At 39.3% G+C, this 15,156-nt stretch overlaps 1 long non-coding RNA gene across 4 annotated transcripts; it reads left to right on the top strand.

Annotated features, from left to right (window-relative positions):
- Nucleotides 1-381: 381 nt before the first annotated feature.
- On the top strand, nt 382-14,944 carry LOC107794038 (uncharacterized). Of its 4 annotated transcripts, XR_012709581.1 has the most exons (6): nt 382-2,878; nt 3,037-3,261; nt 3,594-3,661; nt 4,309-5,186; nt 5,620-5,807; nt 5,880-9,984. It is a non-coding gene; the product is annotated as an uncharacterized LOC107794038 (long non-coding RNA). The 4 variants fall into 4 exon arrangements; XR_012709584.1 differs by lacking the exons at nt 4,309-5,186; nt 5,620-5,807; nt 5,880-9,984 and adding exons at nt 13,718-13,786; nt 14,697-14,944 and having other exon boundaries at nt 383-2,878; XR_012709583.1 differs by lacking the exons at nt 4,309-5,186; nt 5,620-5,807; nt 5,880-9,984 and adding an exon at nt 14,697-14,944 and having other exon boundaries at nt 383-2,878.
- Nucleotides 14,945-15,156: the final 212 nt, after the last annotated feature.

Genomic DNA, 15,156 nt, shown 5'->3' with positions numbered 1-15,156 from the left:
AGTGATTACTACTACAATAGTCAATGTTGTTGTTGTTGTTATTATTATTATTATTACTATTATTGTTACTATTACTATTATCATTATTATTAGTATTAGTATTAGCATGATTATTAATGTTACCATTAATATGACTATTATTGAGTTAATCACTTATTTTAATATATAATATTATATATGTTCAAAGTATTATTATTGAGTCCAAATTAGTAAGACAAGGGAGCCCAATTAAATTAATTTTAAGAAGGAAAGAGACCATGAAAATTTGGCCCAAATTCATATCAGTTCATTAATCAGCCGAATTGGCCTGTAGCCCAATTCCTATAGACCCAAATCTGTCTAGCCCAATATCAAGTATATCACTTCTAAGAATTAGGGTTTGTCTTTCTTCTTTCTTCCTCTTTGGTGAAAGGTCACAACCTCCATCATCCATGGCAGAAACTTGCCCCTCCAATTTGAGTAAGTTCTTATATCTCATTCAATTTTTTCTCACAACACGTGAAGCCTGCTGAATCCGTCCAAACCTCCAACGTTCGGATTCGAACGGATATGTTGACCAAGATTTCGAATCCGAGAATCCGAAATTTCAAATTCCCGCTCTACAGAAATCCTTGTTGTTTTTCACCTATAAATACATCCTAAAGTCTCAGCCGAGGAGGACATCCTGGAATCTCGAAAAAAATCATATTTACACTTTCAACTTTTGTATTCTATCTCTCTCAAGTTTCAATTCGAAATACAAAAGGGTAGATCTGAAACGACCTCCGAGCCTCAGTTTCACTGCCCAACAAAAGGTAAATTCGACTCTGTTCTTTTTAATTTTGCTATTACAATATTGTGTTTAGAAATCATGTCTTTAGTAGTTATAGCTAAAATCTTCTAATAGCATGTTATTATTCAAATCTGTTGAGAATTATTTTTTTTAGTTATGGCTTCAATTACGAATCTTAGCTGTAGAATAGTACTATTTCTTCAAAGTTAATTGACTTGTTAATTGAACTTGTTTGATTGTAAGTTATTGATTTTGTGGTAGAAAATCTGTTAAGAAGTTTATTAAAACACGACTTACGTCTTTAGACACCATGTCATAAGAAAATCTTGTTACCAATAAGTTCTGCTGCAAGTCTTTGGTATGTTAATGTGTATTCATCTGTTTAGAAACTTGGTTAACATGTTTGGCATTTTATTATTTGAAAATATCTATCCAAAAGTTCCCCTTGTTACTTTCACATGTCTAACTTGTTTCCTTTTAAATTTGGGTGTATACTTCCTGACATTGTTTATACAAAAGTATGTCATAATAGAAACTACAATTTTCTTTTAGCTTCAAGAACAGAGTACTACTTAAGAATCTATATCTATAAGTACATGCTAAGTGTATAATCCATACTTAAATGCCCTGCTTTAAGTCTCTTTCGTCCTTAGATTAGTATGATATGGGAACTGTGACTATAGGAAGTCTTTGCATTTGTCCTACATAAGTTGAACGGAATATTTGTATAAAATGTCACTGCTATAGATATTAAAATTACTAATAAGTTCAATTATTAGTTTAGGAGCCATGTTGTAAGATCATTCTTTCACGTTCGAAATGCCATGTGCGTAGTTTGTCCCTTCACGTTGTTATGACTATGTTTAAAGATACTTGTCAAAATGTAGCTTGAAGTTCTGTTAAGCTTTAGATATATGCAGGTTTGTTGACTTGCTTAAATCCTTTCTATGTTAAATTAATACTGTCTTATAAGCTTCTTCATTTTTCATATAGTAGTCAGAATTGAATTTCTTATTTTCTAATTCTTATTCTCTTCTTATTTTGTCATGTACACTTTGGGAGCAACATGGAACCTTAGTGCAAGACACTTCGTGCTTGAGTCATCACATCCTATCTTCTTTAACCGCATCAGAAAAGAAGAAAACAAGCGAGAAAATCGCTTGGCCTATGGCATCTTTCCTATGTTTTATTTATCATTTGTTCTATTTTAACTCTTCTATGATTGCTATGTTGAAATTCACACTCAGAATAGGATTATTAGTAAAGTTTTACTTAATCACTTAGGTTCTTTCCTCTATCTCATTATAGAAGTAATTGTTTTATCACATATAATAGGACATCTACTTTCAAGACTTAGAAGTCAATTTACCCAAAATCTTTTATAGATTAATCTATATTTGTTTAGCTTATTTAAAAGATTCAAATTTAACTTTCTTATAAATAACGCTTAAATCTCTTTCCCATTTTTTGTCAAATGTTCTATCAAAGTTAAAGCTCAAAGCTCAAAGCTGGTCATATTGGAATTCATTTTTATAAAGATTTTCTTAAAAAATGAAATATGCTTTTGTCCATCGGACTAATTCAAATTTAGATAATTGTAATTGGTGCCTAAATTAATGAACTAAGTTCGGAAGGCAACCGCAAATTTAGATAATTGTAATTGGTGCCTAAATTAATGAACTAAGTTCGGAAGGCAACCGCGTTTTATACGGATTTTAAGGGGTACCTCACACCTTCCCCTCAATTTAACTAGAAGCCCCTTAAGCAGAATTTTTAGTCAAGTCGACCTTAATGGAGTCTTACTTTCCATACTTAATTAATTGATTTGGGTTACCTAATTCACCCTTAAAATAATTAGGTGGCGACTCTTTTAATTCAATAATCACCAATATGTTATACGCTAATTTGATCCGTGTTATAATGGTGTATAACATGCAGAAGCTGGTGCTTCGCACCCGCGGAGGAGCTGTCAGAAGCGGGCGAAGATGGAGTTGGGGAAGAGCGCAGGTGCGAGGATATTGTCGCATCTGTGAGCCCGTAGCCCGTAGGCACCTTGTATGAAGTGGTGTCGCATGATACTCAAGGTCTCAAAAAATTTCGTAATATGTATGTATAAATAATAAATAATATATATATATATATATATATATATATATATATATATAATGACATAGTTTGGTCCATTATAATAATTTATTCATTTGTTCACTTCTTTAAATATTGACACTATATATAAAAGTTCATGCGTACGCCACTGCCCGTAGGTGCGCAAGAGGGACCGTAGATGCGGAAGGTCCCAGGCTGAAGGAAATCGTAGATGCGATATTTTTGACCGCAATGGCAGAACCACAAATGCGGTTAAGTGACCCGCAGATGGAAAATTACTGGCAGAGTTTATATTCGACGTGTTTGATTGTTTTTCTTATTTTGGGAGTTGTGGAGCTCGGCTAAGAGTGATTTTTGAGAAACATTTTGCTGCAATTGAAAAGGTAAGTGAAGCTTAATCACTTTTGATGCAAGATATTGATTACCCATTAATTATTACACCTAGTTTATGTGAATGTAAGATGAAATTTGGGGATTTTAGACTATGTTATTAGGGAGCGAGATTTGATGATTTGAGGATAGATTTGTGATTGAAATTGGATGAAATTAGTATGGTTGGACACGCATTTGAATGAGTGTTCGAAATTTGTGAGTTTGGCCAGGTTTCGGGGTGCGGGCCCGTGGTTAACTTTCCGATTTTTATTAAAGACTATGCTTTATTGTGTGAGATTATTTCACATGTCCTTTATTGATGATATTAAGTTGCTTTGGTTAGATTTAAGTTGCACGGAGGTCGATTCATGTGGCAAGGGCTTTTTGGAGTACTGCTCTTCGCGTTTTGAGGTAAGTAACATATCTAAACTTTGATTTGAGGGTAATTAACCCTGGAAACTATGTTATATGAGATGTACTGGGATGACACGTGCATTAGGTGACGGGCATGTGTACGTGCACCAGAGTGTTCATGATTTGGGGTGGCTTTTAGACTATTATGAGATTTGTTTTGTTATCATGCCTAATTTTATCCGTGTTTCTAAACCTATATGATTACTTGAGTTCGTATTCATCTTAGAAATAATGTCTAGGATATAAGCAATTTATTTGAGACATGATAGAGCTATTCTTACTATTTCTGAGCTATTTGCCTTGATTACACACATACTCTCAGTCATGATGCTATATCCATGTATGATATCTTTATCTCATTACTTTCTTAATTGATTCCTTACATGTTGTTGATGCCTCATATGTGTAACACTATTGAATTGAGTAGTGTGTCATATGGTTAACTAAGACTTGAGTAGTTAATAACTGAGCTTGGGCCATAGAGCCAATTTGGCGGTTATTTTGAGGTGACGCGTACATCAGGCTCATATTGTAACGACCCGACCGGTCGTTTTGAGCTTTTATACTTCGCTCGCCAGTTTTCGAACATGACTAGCCCCGTGTGATGTATTATAACTTATGCAAATCGTCGTTTTGGTTTTCAGGATAATCGGAATGGATTTGGAAAGACAGTTCTCAGTTTGAAGTTTAGAATTTGAAAGGTTTAACCAAGTTTTGACTTGTTAGTATAAGATCTCGGATTTGAATTTTTATGATTTGGTTAGCTCCGTTTGGTAATTTGGGACTTAACAGCGTGATCGAAATGCGTTTTGGTGGTCCGGATTAAATTTAGGCTTCAATTAGCGAAATTGGAATTTTGGTGTTTTCCGGTTGATAGGGGAGATTTTGATATAGAGATCAGAATGGAATTCCAGAAGTTGCAGTAGGTTCGTTGTGTCAAATGTGATGTGTGTACAAAATTTCAGGTCATTCGGACGAGGTTTTGTAGACTTTTTTATCAAAAGCTGAATTCGGAAGATTCTTGGAAACTTAGGCTTGAATCCGATGTTATTTGGTTGATTCGATGTCGTTTGAGGTGTTTTGAAGATTGGCATAAGTTTGGATAGTGGTATATGACTTGTTCGTGCTTTTGGTTGAGGTTTCGAGGGCCTCGGGGGTGATTTTAGGTGATTTTGAGTTGGGTTTGGCAGCTGAAGTTTTTCTGTTGCTGTCATAACCACACATGCGGCTAGGGGACCACAGGTGCGGACTCGTAGAAGTGAATTTTGGAGCCGCAGAACTAGCCAGGAGAGGAGCGGACCGCAGAAGCAAGGTCCTGGTCGCACATGCGATTGCGCAGGTGCAGATTTCTTTGCGCAGATGCGGCCTTGGAGTTTTAAGTGAATTTCGCAGGTGCGGTTTTGCTGGGTCAGAAGCTATAAATTCCACCCTTGGCAATTTTTGGCCATTTTTCTCAATATTTCATTCGGGAAGAAGCTTTTGGGAGCAATTTCAAGGGAGATTTTCTGAGGGATTCATTGAGGTAAGGTCCTTGGTTCCTAAGCTCGTTATTATGGTGATTTTTATCGTTGTTAACATGAAAATTCAAGGGAAAATCAGTGGTGAATTGGGGGTTAGGGCTTGGTTAATTGGAGAGCTTTGAGTGGTGATTTGAGGGGCCATTTGAGGTCCGATTTTGGCACTTTTTGTATGAATGAACTCGTGGCGGAATAAGGATTCTATTGATGTGATTTTTAATCAGATTCTAAGACGTGGGCTCGGGGGTCGGGTTTGGCCAATTTCGGGATTTTTGATGTAAATTAATTATTTTTGAGTGGTGTCACGACCCAAACGGATGGGTTGCGATGGGCACCCGGTACCTTACTCAACAGAGTACCAACGTAACGTATCTTTCTTATTACATCATCATAATATAATATTACAGGACATAACATCATCGTAATATATTACTGCAGAGCATAACATCGTCGTAATATAATACTCCGGGACGTAATTTCGACGTAATATTGCGGGGCGTAACAAGTGAGCTTTGTTCCCTTAGCATATTTTGTTGGTATAAATCTCTATTAGGTTAGATTTGGAGCATTTGGAGACCGAATCGAGAGGCAAAGGCATCCTGGGCTAGAGTTTGGACCGGATTGAGGTAAGTAATGCTTGTAAATGTTTGCCTTGAGGGTATGAAACCCCGGATCTCACATCGTTGTGCTACTTTCAGGTGACACACACACTAGATGACGAGCGTGGGGTCGTACACTATTGGGGATTGTAACTTAGTCCATCTCGTATGACTGTTAAACTACGTATTTGATTGAAAACCGTTTGCTATCATTGTGTTTTGGAAAGTATTATCCTGTTTTGGGCTGAATGCCATATTTGGGCCTCGTGCCAACTGTTTTGGACCCCTTAGGAGATTTTTACTACTATTCCTCACTGTTTTGACTTCATATTTGTACTCAGTCATGCTATATTCTACTGTTTTCATAACTCAGACATAATTACTTCGTTTTGATATTTTAAATGATATTTTGGGCTGAGTATCATGTTTTACTATTGCCCGAGTGGCATGAGAGATTTCTGACTAAGTGAGGCCGAGGGCCTGTGTTGTGAGGATACTGTGGGATCGGGCTGCGCGCCGCAGCGGTGTTGTATTGATTCATGATTATGAGGCCGAGGGCCTGATTTGTTACACCACGAGGTGGCTTGATATTAGGTCGAGAGCCTATTTGATTATGTCACGAGATGGCTTATTATTGCACTTGGGCCGTAAGGGGCCTCTCCCGGAGTCTGTACACCCCCAATAAGCGCGGGTACCTAGTGTGAGTGATATGTTGTAGCCCGAGGGGCTGTTGCATATTGAAGCCCAAAGGGCTGTTCTTAATCCATGTTTGACCGATGGGCGGTTCTTGATACATGTTATGCCCGAGGGACTGATTACGAGTGATTGTGGGGTAGCCCGAGGGACTAGTTCTGTTGATATTATGCCCGAAGGGCGGTTTATGGTACATGTTTTGCCCGAGAGGCGGTTTATGTTTCCATCATTTTACTCACTATTTTATCACTCGTTTGAAACTATTGAAAGTTGTTTTAAAAGGTTTTATTGAAACTGAGCTTGATTTACGAATTAAAGATTTTTGTACTGTTTTGAAAATGTACTGCATTTGCTGTAGCGTTATGATGTGGCTTACGTGTTTTCTTACTGCTCAACTTTCATTATGAAATATTTGATTAAATAAAGACATAAAAATAACTTTTATTGATAAATGGTTAATTCAGGAGTTGTGTCAGCTGGCCTAGTTTTATGATAAGTGCCATCACAACCGGGGCGGTTTTAGGGTCGTGATAAGTTTGTACTAGAGCCTAGGTTACATAGGTCTCACGAGTCATGAGCACGTTTAGTAGAGTCTCGCGGATCGGTACGGAGACGTCTGTACTTATCCTCGGGAGGCTGCAGAACCTTTAGGAAAAACTTCACATTCTTGAATTCTGATCGCGCGTCCTTGATTCAGCTTGAAATGTAACTCCTTGGATTCCTTCCACGCATTCGTATGCGCACATGAGCGCTCAGTATCAGATATGCATCGATGGCTTGTGATTCCCTAATCGAGGGGCAAGGTATGATCTCTGTGTATTGATGTTGAGCCAGTCTGGAGGACTTGAGGCCGAGTTTTGCCTATAGTTTGAGCACTGAGGCATTGATTGTGTGAGCACGTGCTTTTGGATTTGTATGTCCGATAGTATCCCTATTAGTGGGAGTGATGACTGGATAGCTATGTGATGAGTATGATGTTACTGTGAGATGTGTAGATATAATTTGAACGAGACAAGAAGGGTCTTCTTGGGAGTAGTAAGAACTATCTGGTGTTTGATTCCCATCATGATTTGATGTATAGCCCGAGTTGTGAGCGTGTTGAAGGACCTTTTCATGTTGCCTAGTTGGGAGGTGAAGTAGATTTTACGTTGTGATATGAGTTCAGACTCAGGAAGATTAAGTGACTGTGTAATATTTATGACGGTGGAAGGGTATAAAGAGATGTTAATTTAAGGCGAAGCAGGTGGGTTATCTCCTCCGGAGTGTTCTGAAGTTTGCGTGATCCTTTATGTCATTTATTGGAAGATCTCTGTTACCAGTAAAATATATGTGTTGCAATTCGAATTTGGGTCGCCTAAGAGAGTGGGCTAGACTGTTACGAGGGTGAGCGCGAGATTTGCAGAAGATTTGAAGTACTAGATGGTCTGTGTTGCACGAGCTTATGAAGGCTTGAGTTTAATCTCACTGTAGTATTATGGCAGTAATAGAGTATATGCATTATGAGTTATTATGTGTTTTGATCTATGGCTTTGAGCCAAGTGAGGGAGTTTATTATTGAGTAGTTGATTGCATGGTTATGTGCTATGTTGGTTCTAGTTTGAGGCGTACTAGTGAATCAGTTATGGCTTACGGAGGTTGAGACCGAGGATGGCTTGAGTAAAGGGAATTTCACTAAAGGTTATCTTATGCTTTATGGGTGTATGAGAATCACGGAATGACTTGAGTTGTTATTGGTAAAGGATGTATGGTGCATAAAACAAGAAGTTGCTTGGTTGCATTAAGGTAAGTTTACATTCTGCGGTGTCAGAGTGCTAACAGAGCACAAGTCATCCGGTCCGTTTGATCGGTCTAATTGCGGTTTGAGTAGAGTGGAGGGCTCTCGAAAATGGTTCTAATGGGTTTAAGATTTTATATGTAATAATTAGAGATTTTCAGGTTATATAGCTGGCTAGAAATTGAGGTTTGCATTGGAGGGTGTCAAGACTTGTGGTGTTTCTATATCAGTTAGGGGATTTTATATATCAATATCAGAAAGGCGAAGGTAATGGCTTTGGATTTGCAAGAACTCACTTTAGGGTAAGTATTTTGAATGTGGTGCATTTGAGAATATTTAAGAGAATATCCAGTGGCTTATGAGCCTTAGACAGTATGATTTATGTTTGGGTTTCGTGTGGTGAGTCTGGGTTGAGGATTGCGGTGTTATAGCGAGAAGAAATATCAAGTTGAAGGTAAATCGTAAGGAACTAGGATAGATAGGATATCATGGTAGTAGGCCGGATCGGCATGGTATGGATATGACTAGTTCTTTGGGTGCTTACGAGGTAATGAGTTTCTATAGGTGTGTTGCGGCAATGCTCTTGGGTTTCAGTGGCCTGCGTAGCTTGGTTGTGTTAGAAGGATTCAGTCCTGACGGTTTGGTTTTGTGCAAACGGAATTTAGAGGGTTCTTGATGGTTTCTACCACGGTTAGAGACGTATATTTTGAGCGTGAGGAGCATGGGATGTATAGCGATTTTCTTCTAAATGGAATCAATGGAAAGTTCTTGGCATGTTGAGTACGAGGTTGCTTGTGGCTCGTAAGGGACATAAAGTTCTCATGTTTATCCTAGGATGGTATGGTTATATGCGGTATGTTGTGTAGGATTGAGATTTGCTTGTGTAAGGCCACGATTCAATTTTGAAAGGAAGGTCACAAATCCTTGGGTAACATGGACAGTTTGGATGATTAGGGAAATGATATCACTAATTGGTGTGGCTCGATGAGGGTATACGTTTCAGAAAAGGGCTATGTGATTGAGTTGATGATACTTCATTAGTATTGCGTCACTCTCTTGTTGGATCGACTGTTGATATTCGAGTTGTTGGTGGCACAGAAGAATTAAAGGAGTACCTCTCATGGGATGATTGGATGTTAGAGGTGTATTGTATATTAGGACGGTGGAGTGGGGAATGGATATGGTGATTTGTGTGCTGTATGGATTTGGAGACTGGGAGTTCTCATAAACAGGTTAGGTCGTGGTTGTGGACCAAGTATATCGGTCTTGTATGTTAACTATTGCAGGTTTGGAGACCTGAGTGGATCCTTATTGCTTAGTATGCTAGATTTTGGTATGATATTAGGTATGGACTGGTTGTCTCAGTGTCATGTTATTTTGGGCTGTTGCGCTAAGGCGGCAGCCTTAGCTATGCCGGGGATGCCACAGATTGAGTGGCGAGGTTCGACGAATTATGTACCCAGTAGGGTGGTTTCATTTTTTAAGGCCTAGGGGTTGTCTTTCTTATTTGGCCTTCATGTTGGATGTCAGTGCAGAGACTTCTACCATTGATTCAGTTCCAGTGGTGAGGGATTTTTCGGATGTGTTTCCTACTGTCGGGCATATCGCCAGATAGGGTTGTCGATTTCGGTATTGATTTGGTGTCGGGCACCGTATCATTTGGCACCAGCTTGGTTGACTTTGAGTTGTATTATTGAGGGATGTGTTGATTCGATTGTTATTGAGCTTATTAGAGATCTAGGAAGGCCTATGAGTTACCTTTCCGTGTTGCAAGGCATTGGGATTTGTTGGTTATAGGCACATGTGGTGCGATTTTAATTGGGATCTCTCAGTGGAATTCGAGCGGGAAGAGTATTGGGTATTGCTCGGCGGATGGCATAACGGATGTGTCCTTTCGGGTTTGTGTAATTTTATGTCACTTGCTTCGCCGTGGTTATGATGATTTGCTTTGGTTCTAGATATCAAATTGCGCATGGTTGTCGATTTTGAGCATAGTGACTTGAGGTGTTTCATGTGGACCAGTGTTTGGATAGGGTCGCGCATTGCAGGGAAGTTATGTGGAGTTATGAACCTTCGGGTTAGATTCGTGTGTTCTATTTCTACGATGTGTGACGGGTTCTCAACATTGTGTGTGGTGGTACTTGTGAGCTTGCGGTATAACTCTCTCATTTGAGCCATTTTTTTCATGATTTGGGTACGTTCGGATTGTTGCTTATTAGTGCACGAATTGCACGAGTTATGGCTTTAGATTGTATTGATGTGTCGTGTCACCAAAGTAGTTGTGTTGGATTAGATGATATCGTTGGGATCTAGAATGAATACAAACGGATTCGATTTCAGTGTGTTGGAAGGATAAGATCGATATTTGGCTCAAAAATTTGCTATGGTCCTTGACAAAGAAGAAGTGGCTTCATGAATGGTTGATTTGAGGAATGGTTAGGACTTTCTACATGTTTCATTTATCATTGGCAGTATGCGGAAGTGTTGGAATGAGGCTTTATTTGATAAGAGGTTTATTATTGATATTCAGTTGTTCTGAGCAACTGTTGTGATTAGAAGTTATCACTAGGAGAGTTTGAGCTATGTGGTATATCATGTAATTGCATCTGAGGCTGCAGGTAAGGTTTGTTACAGCTTGTCCGGGCTTATTCGGAGTATAGATGTGAGGTTCTGATCTTGTAGATGATTTCAGAAGTGGAAATGTGGTTCTAAGGTTTATAGGCTAGGTTGGATTAAGAAATTTCAGTTATATTGTGTTATTGGACCTATATGAGATAGGGTGACGTGGGATCACCCCCGGGTATGTGCATGGTAAGGTTTCACAGCGATTTGATGGTTTTCGGAGCGTATGTTTAAGTGGGGGAGGATGTAACGACCCAATCAGTCGTTTTGAGTTTTTGCACTTCGCTCGCCAATTCTCGAGCATGACTAGCCCCGTGTGATGTATTATGACTTACGCAAATCGTTGGTTTTGGTTTTCAGGGTAATCGGAATGGATTTGGAAGGACAGTTCTCAGTTTGAAGCTTAAAATTTGAAAGATTTGACCAAGTTTTGACTTGTTAGTATATGATCTCGGATTTGAATTTTTATGATTTGGTTAGCTCCATTTGGTGATTTGGGACTTAGGAGCGTGATCGGAATGCGTTTTGGAGGTCCAGATTAAATTTAGGCTTGAATTAGCGAAATTGGAATTTTGGTATTTTCCGGTTGATAGGGGAGCTTTTGATATAGAGGTCGGAATGGAATTCCGGAAGTTGCAATAAGTTCGTTGTGTCAAATGTAATGTGTGTGCAAAAGTTTAGGTCATTCGGACGAGGTTTGGTAGACGTTTTGATCAAAAGCGGAATTCGGAAGATTCCTGAAACCTTAGGCATGAATCCGATGTTATTTGGTTGATTAGATGTTGTTTGAGGTGTTTTAAAGATTGGCATAAGTTTGGATAGTGGTATATGACTTGTTCGTGCTTTTGGTTGAGGTTTCACAGGGGGTGATTTCGAGTGGTTAACGGGTGATTTTGAGTTGGGTTTGGCATCTAAAGTTTTTCTGTTGCTGTCATAACCACACTTGCGGCTAGGGGACCACAGGTGCAGTCTCATAAAAGGAGATTTTGGAGTCGCAGAAGCGGCCAGGAGAGGGGAAGGCTGGGACCACAGAAGCGAGGTCCTGGTCGCACCTGCGATTGCACAGGTGCGGATTTTTTAGCACAAATGTGGCCTTGGAGTTTTAAGTGAATTTCATAAGTGCGCACCTGGGACCGCAGGTGTGGGTCCACAGGTGCAACCATTTAACCGCAGGTGCGGTTTTGCTGGGTAAGAAACTATAAATTCCACCCTTGGCGATTTTTGGTCATTTTTCTCAATATTTCATTTGGGAAGAAGCTTTTGGGAGCAATTTCAAGGGAGATTTTCAGAGGGATTCATTGAGGTAAGGCCTTTGGTTGCTAAGCTCGTTATTATTGTGATTTTATCATTGTTAGCATGAAAATTTAACGGAAAATCAGTGGTGAATTGGGGGTTAGGGCTTGGTTAATTTGAGAGCTTTGAGTGGTGATTTGAGGGGCCATTTGAGGTGCGATATTGGTACTTTTTGTACGAATGAACTCGTGGTGGAATAAGAATTCTATTGATATGATTTTTATCGGATTCTGAGACGTGGGCCCGGGGGTCGGGTTTTGCCAATTTCGGGATTTTTGATGTAAATTGATTATTTTGAGTGGGCTTTATTCCCTTAGAATATTTTGATGGTATAAATCTGTATTTGGTTAGATTTGGAGCATTTGGAGACCGAGTTAAGAGGTAAGGGCATCGCGAGCTAGAGTTTGGACCAGGTTGAGGTAAGTAATGATTGTAAATGTTTGTCCTGAGGGTATGAAACCCCGGATCTCACATCGTTGTGCTACTTTGAGGTGATACATACGCTAGATGACGAGCGTGAGGTCGTGCACCGTTGGGGATTGCGACTTAGTCTGTCCCGTATGACTGTTAAACTGCGTATTTGATTGAAAACTATTTGCTATCATTGTGTTTTGAAAAGTATTATCCTATTTTGGGCTGAATGCCATTTTTGGGTCTCGTGCCAACTGTTTTGGACCCTTAGGGGATTTTTACTACTATTCCTCATTATTTTGACTTCATATTTGTACTCAGTCATGCTATATTCTACTGTTTTCATAACTCAGCCATATTTACTCCGTTTTGATATTTTAAATGATATTTTGGGCTGAGCATCATGTTTTACTGTTTCCCGAGTGGCATGAGAGATTTCTGACTGAGTGAGGTCGAGGGTCTGTGTTGTGAGGATACTGTGGGATCAGGCTGCGCGCCGCAACGATGTTGTATTGATTCATGATTATGAGGCCGAGGGCCTGATTTGTTACACCACGAGGTGGATTGATATGAGGCCGAGAGCCAATTTGATTATGCCACGAGATGGCTTGTTATTGAGCTTGGGCCATAAGGGGCCTTTCCCGGAATCTGTACACACCTAGTGAGCGCGGGTACCCAGTGTGAGTAATATGTTGTAGCCTGAGGGGCTGTTGTTGTTTCATATTGAAGCCCGATGGGATGTTCTTGAACCATGTTTGCCCGAGGGGCGGTTATTGATTCATGTTATGCCTGAGGGGCTGATTATGAGTGATTGCGAGGTAGCCCGAGGGGCTGGTTCTGTTGATATTATGCCCGAGGGGTGGTTTATGGTACATGTTTTGCTCGAGAGGCTATTTATGTTTCCATATCATTTTTACTCATTGTTTTATCACTCGTTTGAAACTATTGAAAGTTATTTTAAAAGGTTTTACTGAAACTAAGCTTGATTTACGAATTAAATGATTTATGTACTATTTTGGAAATGTATTGCATTTGCTGTAGCGTTATGACGTGGCTTACATATTTTTTTACTGCTCAGCTTTCATTTACTTTTATTACTTACTGAGTTGGCGTACTCACATTACTCCCTGCACCTTGTGTATAGATTTTAGGTCTTTCTGGACCCGGTAGCGGGTGTTGATTGCTCAGTGGCAGAGTCATCGGAGTTAGCAAGGTAGCTGCCCGACGTTCGCAGCACTGCTTTTCTCCCTCTTGTCTTTCTTAGACTGTATTTAGTACATTTTTAGACTCTTCGTTGTATTCAGACCTTAGTAGATGCTCGTGACTTGTGACACCCCGATGTCGGGCTTGTGTATTTATTCCACACCGTTCATTTAGACTTTCATTATGAAATATTTGATTAAGTAAAAACATAAAAATGACTTTTATTGATAAATGATTAATTCGGGAGTTGTGTCGGCTGGCCTAGTTTCACGATAGGTGCTATCACGATCGGGCCAGTTTTAGGGTCGCGACACATATTGGGCTAAGTGTTACTCATTTTGGGCGACGCATGCACCAGGCCCCACTATTGTGTGATTATGACTATCGCTTGGACAGGATCCCCCCTCCGAAGTCTGACATGCCAGCAGTGAGCGCCGGCACAATGCTATATATATGTAGTTTGGTGAGGGGCATTTATGCCAGGCACCCGTACCGTGCTAAGTGTTGATGTGTCTCATGGTGAGGGCCTTATGCCAAGCACCGTGAACGTGCTAAGTGTGATTAATTTTTAGGGTTTTACTTTGATGATATTGAGATGATATATATATTTGACATGTAGTTATAGAGATGTACTTTTATCATTCTGGCTAATAATTGAAATATTTTATCCGTGTAGGCTTTAACTGTTATACTTGGAAATCATGTTTAAATTCCTAAAATGTGAACGAGTTGAACATAATATCATTGAGTTATTTACTTATACTATTTCCTTTATATCGTGAGCTGTTATTGGTTATTAGTATTGTTCTCTAACTGTTTCTTCTAAGCTTATTACTACTTTCAGCCCAAGGTTAGGTTTGTTACTTATTAAGTACAAGGGGTTGGTTGTACTCATACTACACTCTGTGCTTCGTGTATAGATCCAGGTACTTCGGTGCATGTTGATTGCTAGAGTTGATTTGGTTCTAGCATTTTGGACACTACGAGGTAGCTGATATGTTGTCCGCAGACCTTGAAGTTTTCTTTCATTTATTTATGTTATTACTGTAAGCACGTGATTTTCAGACAGTTGTATTGAGGATTTGGTCTTGTATTTTGATATTCAGTAGCGTCCATGTACTCGCTGACACCATATCATTGGGATGGTTGTAGAAATAATAGTGTTGTTTCCCAGTTATTTCATGATATCTCCATTATTGAGTTTATTAAAATTCTATTTTACTGAATCTATTTTTATTGTGGAATTGTTGGCTTACCTCGCAAGAGGTTTTAGGTATCGTCGCGACACTGGTGAAAGTTGAGTCGTGACAAATGTAAACCCAAAATTCAGAGATCGTACATAGACAATATAGTCCTCAAAAGATCAACTCCATGCTCGGA

This window comes from Nicotiana tabacum, chromosome 5, assembly GCF_000715075.1.
Source record: "Nicotiana tabacum cultivar K326 chromosome 5, ASM71507v2, whole genome shotgun sequence".
Taxonomy (NCBI): Eukaryota; Viridiplantae; Streptophyta; class Magnoliopsida; order Solanales; family Solanaceae; genus Nicotiana; species Nicotiana tabacum.
The sequence above is the reverse complement of the archived record's forward strand: the minus strand, read 5'-3'. Positions and strand labels throughout refer to the sequence as shown.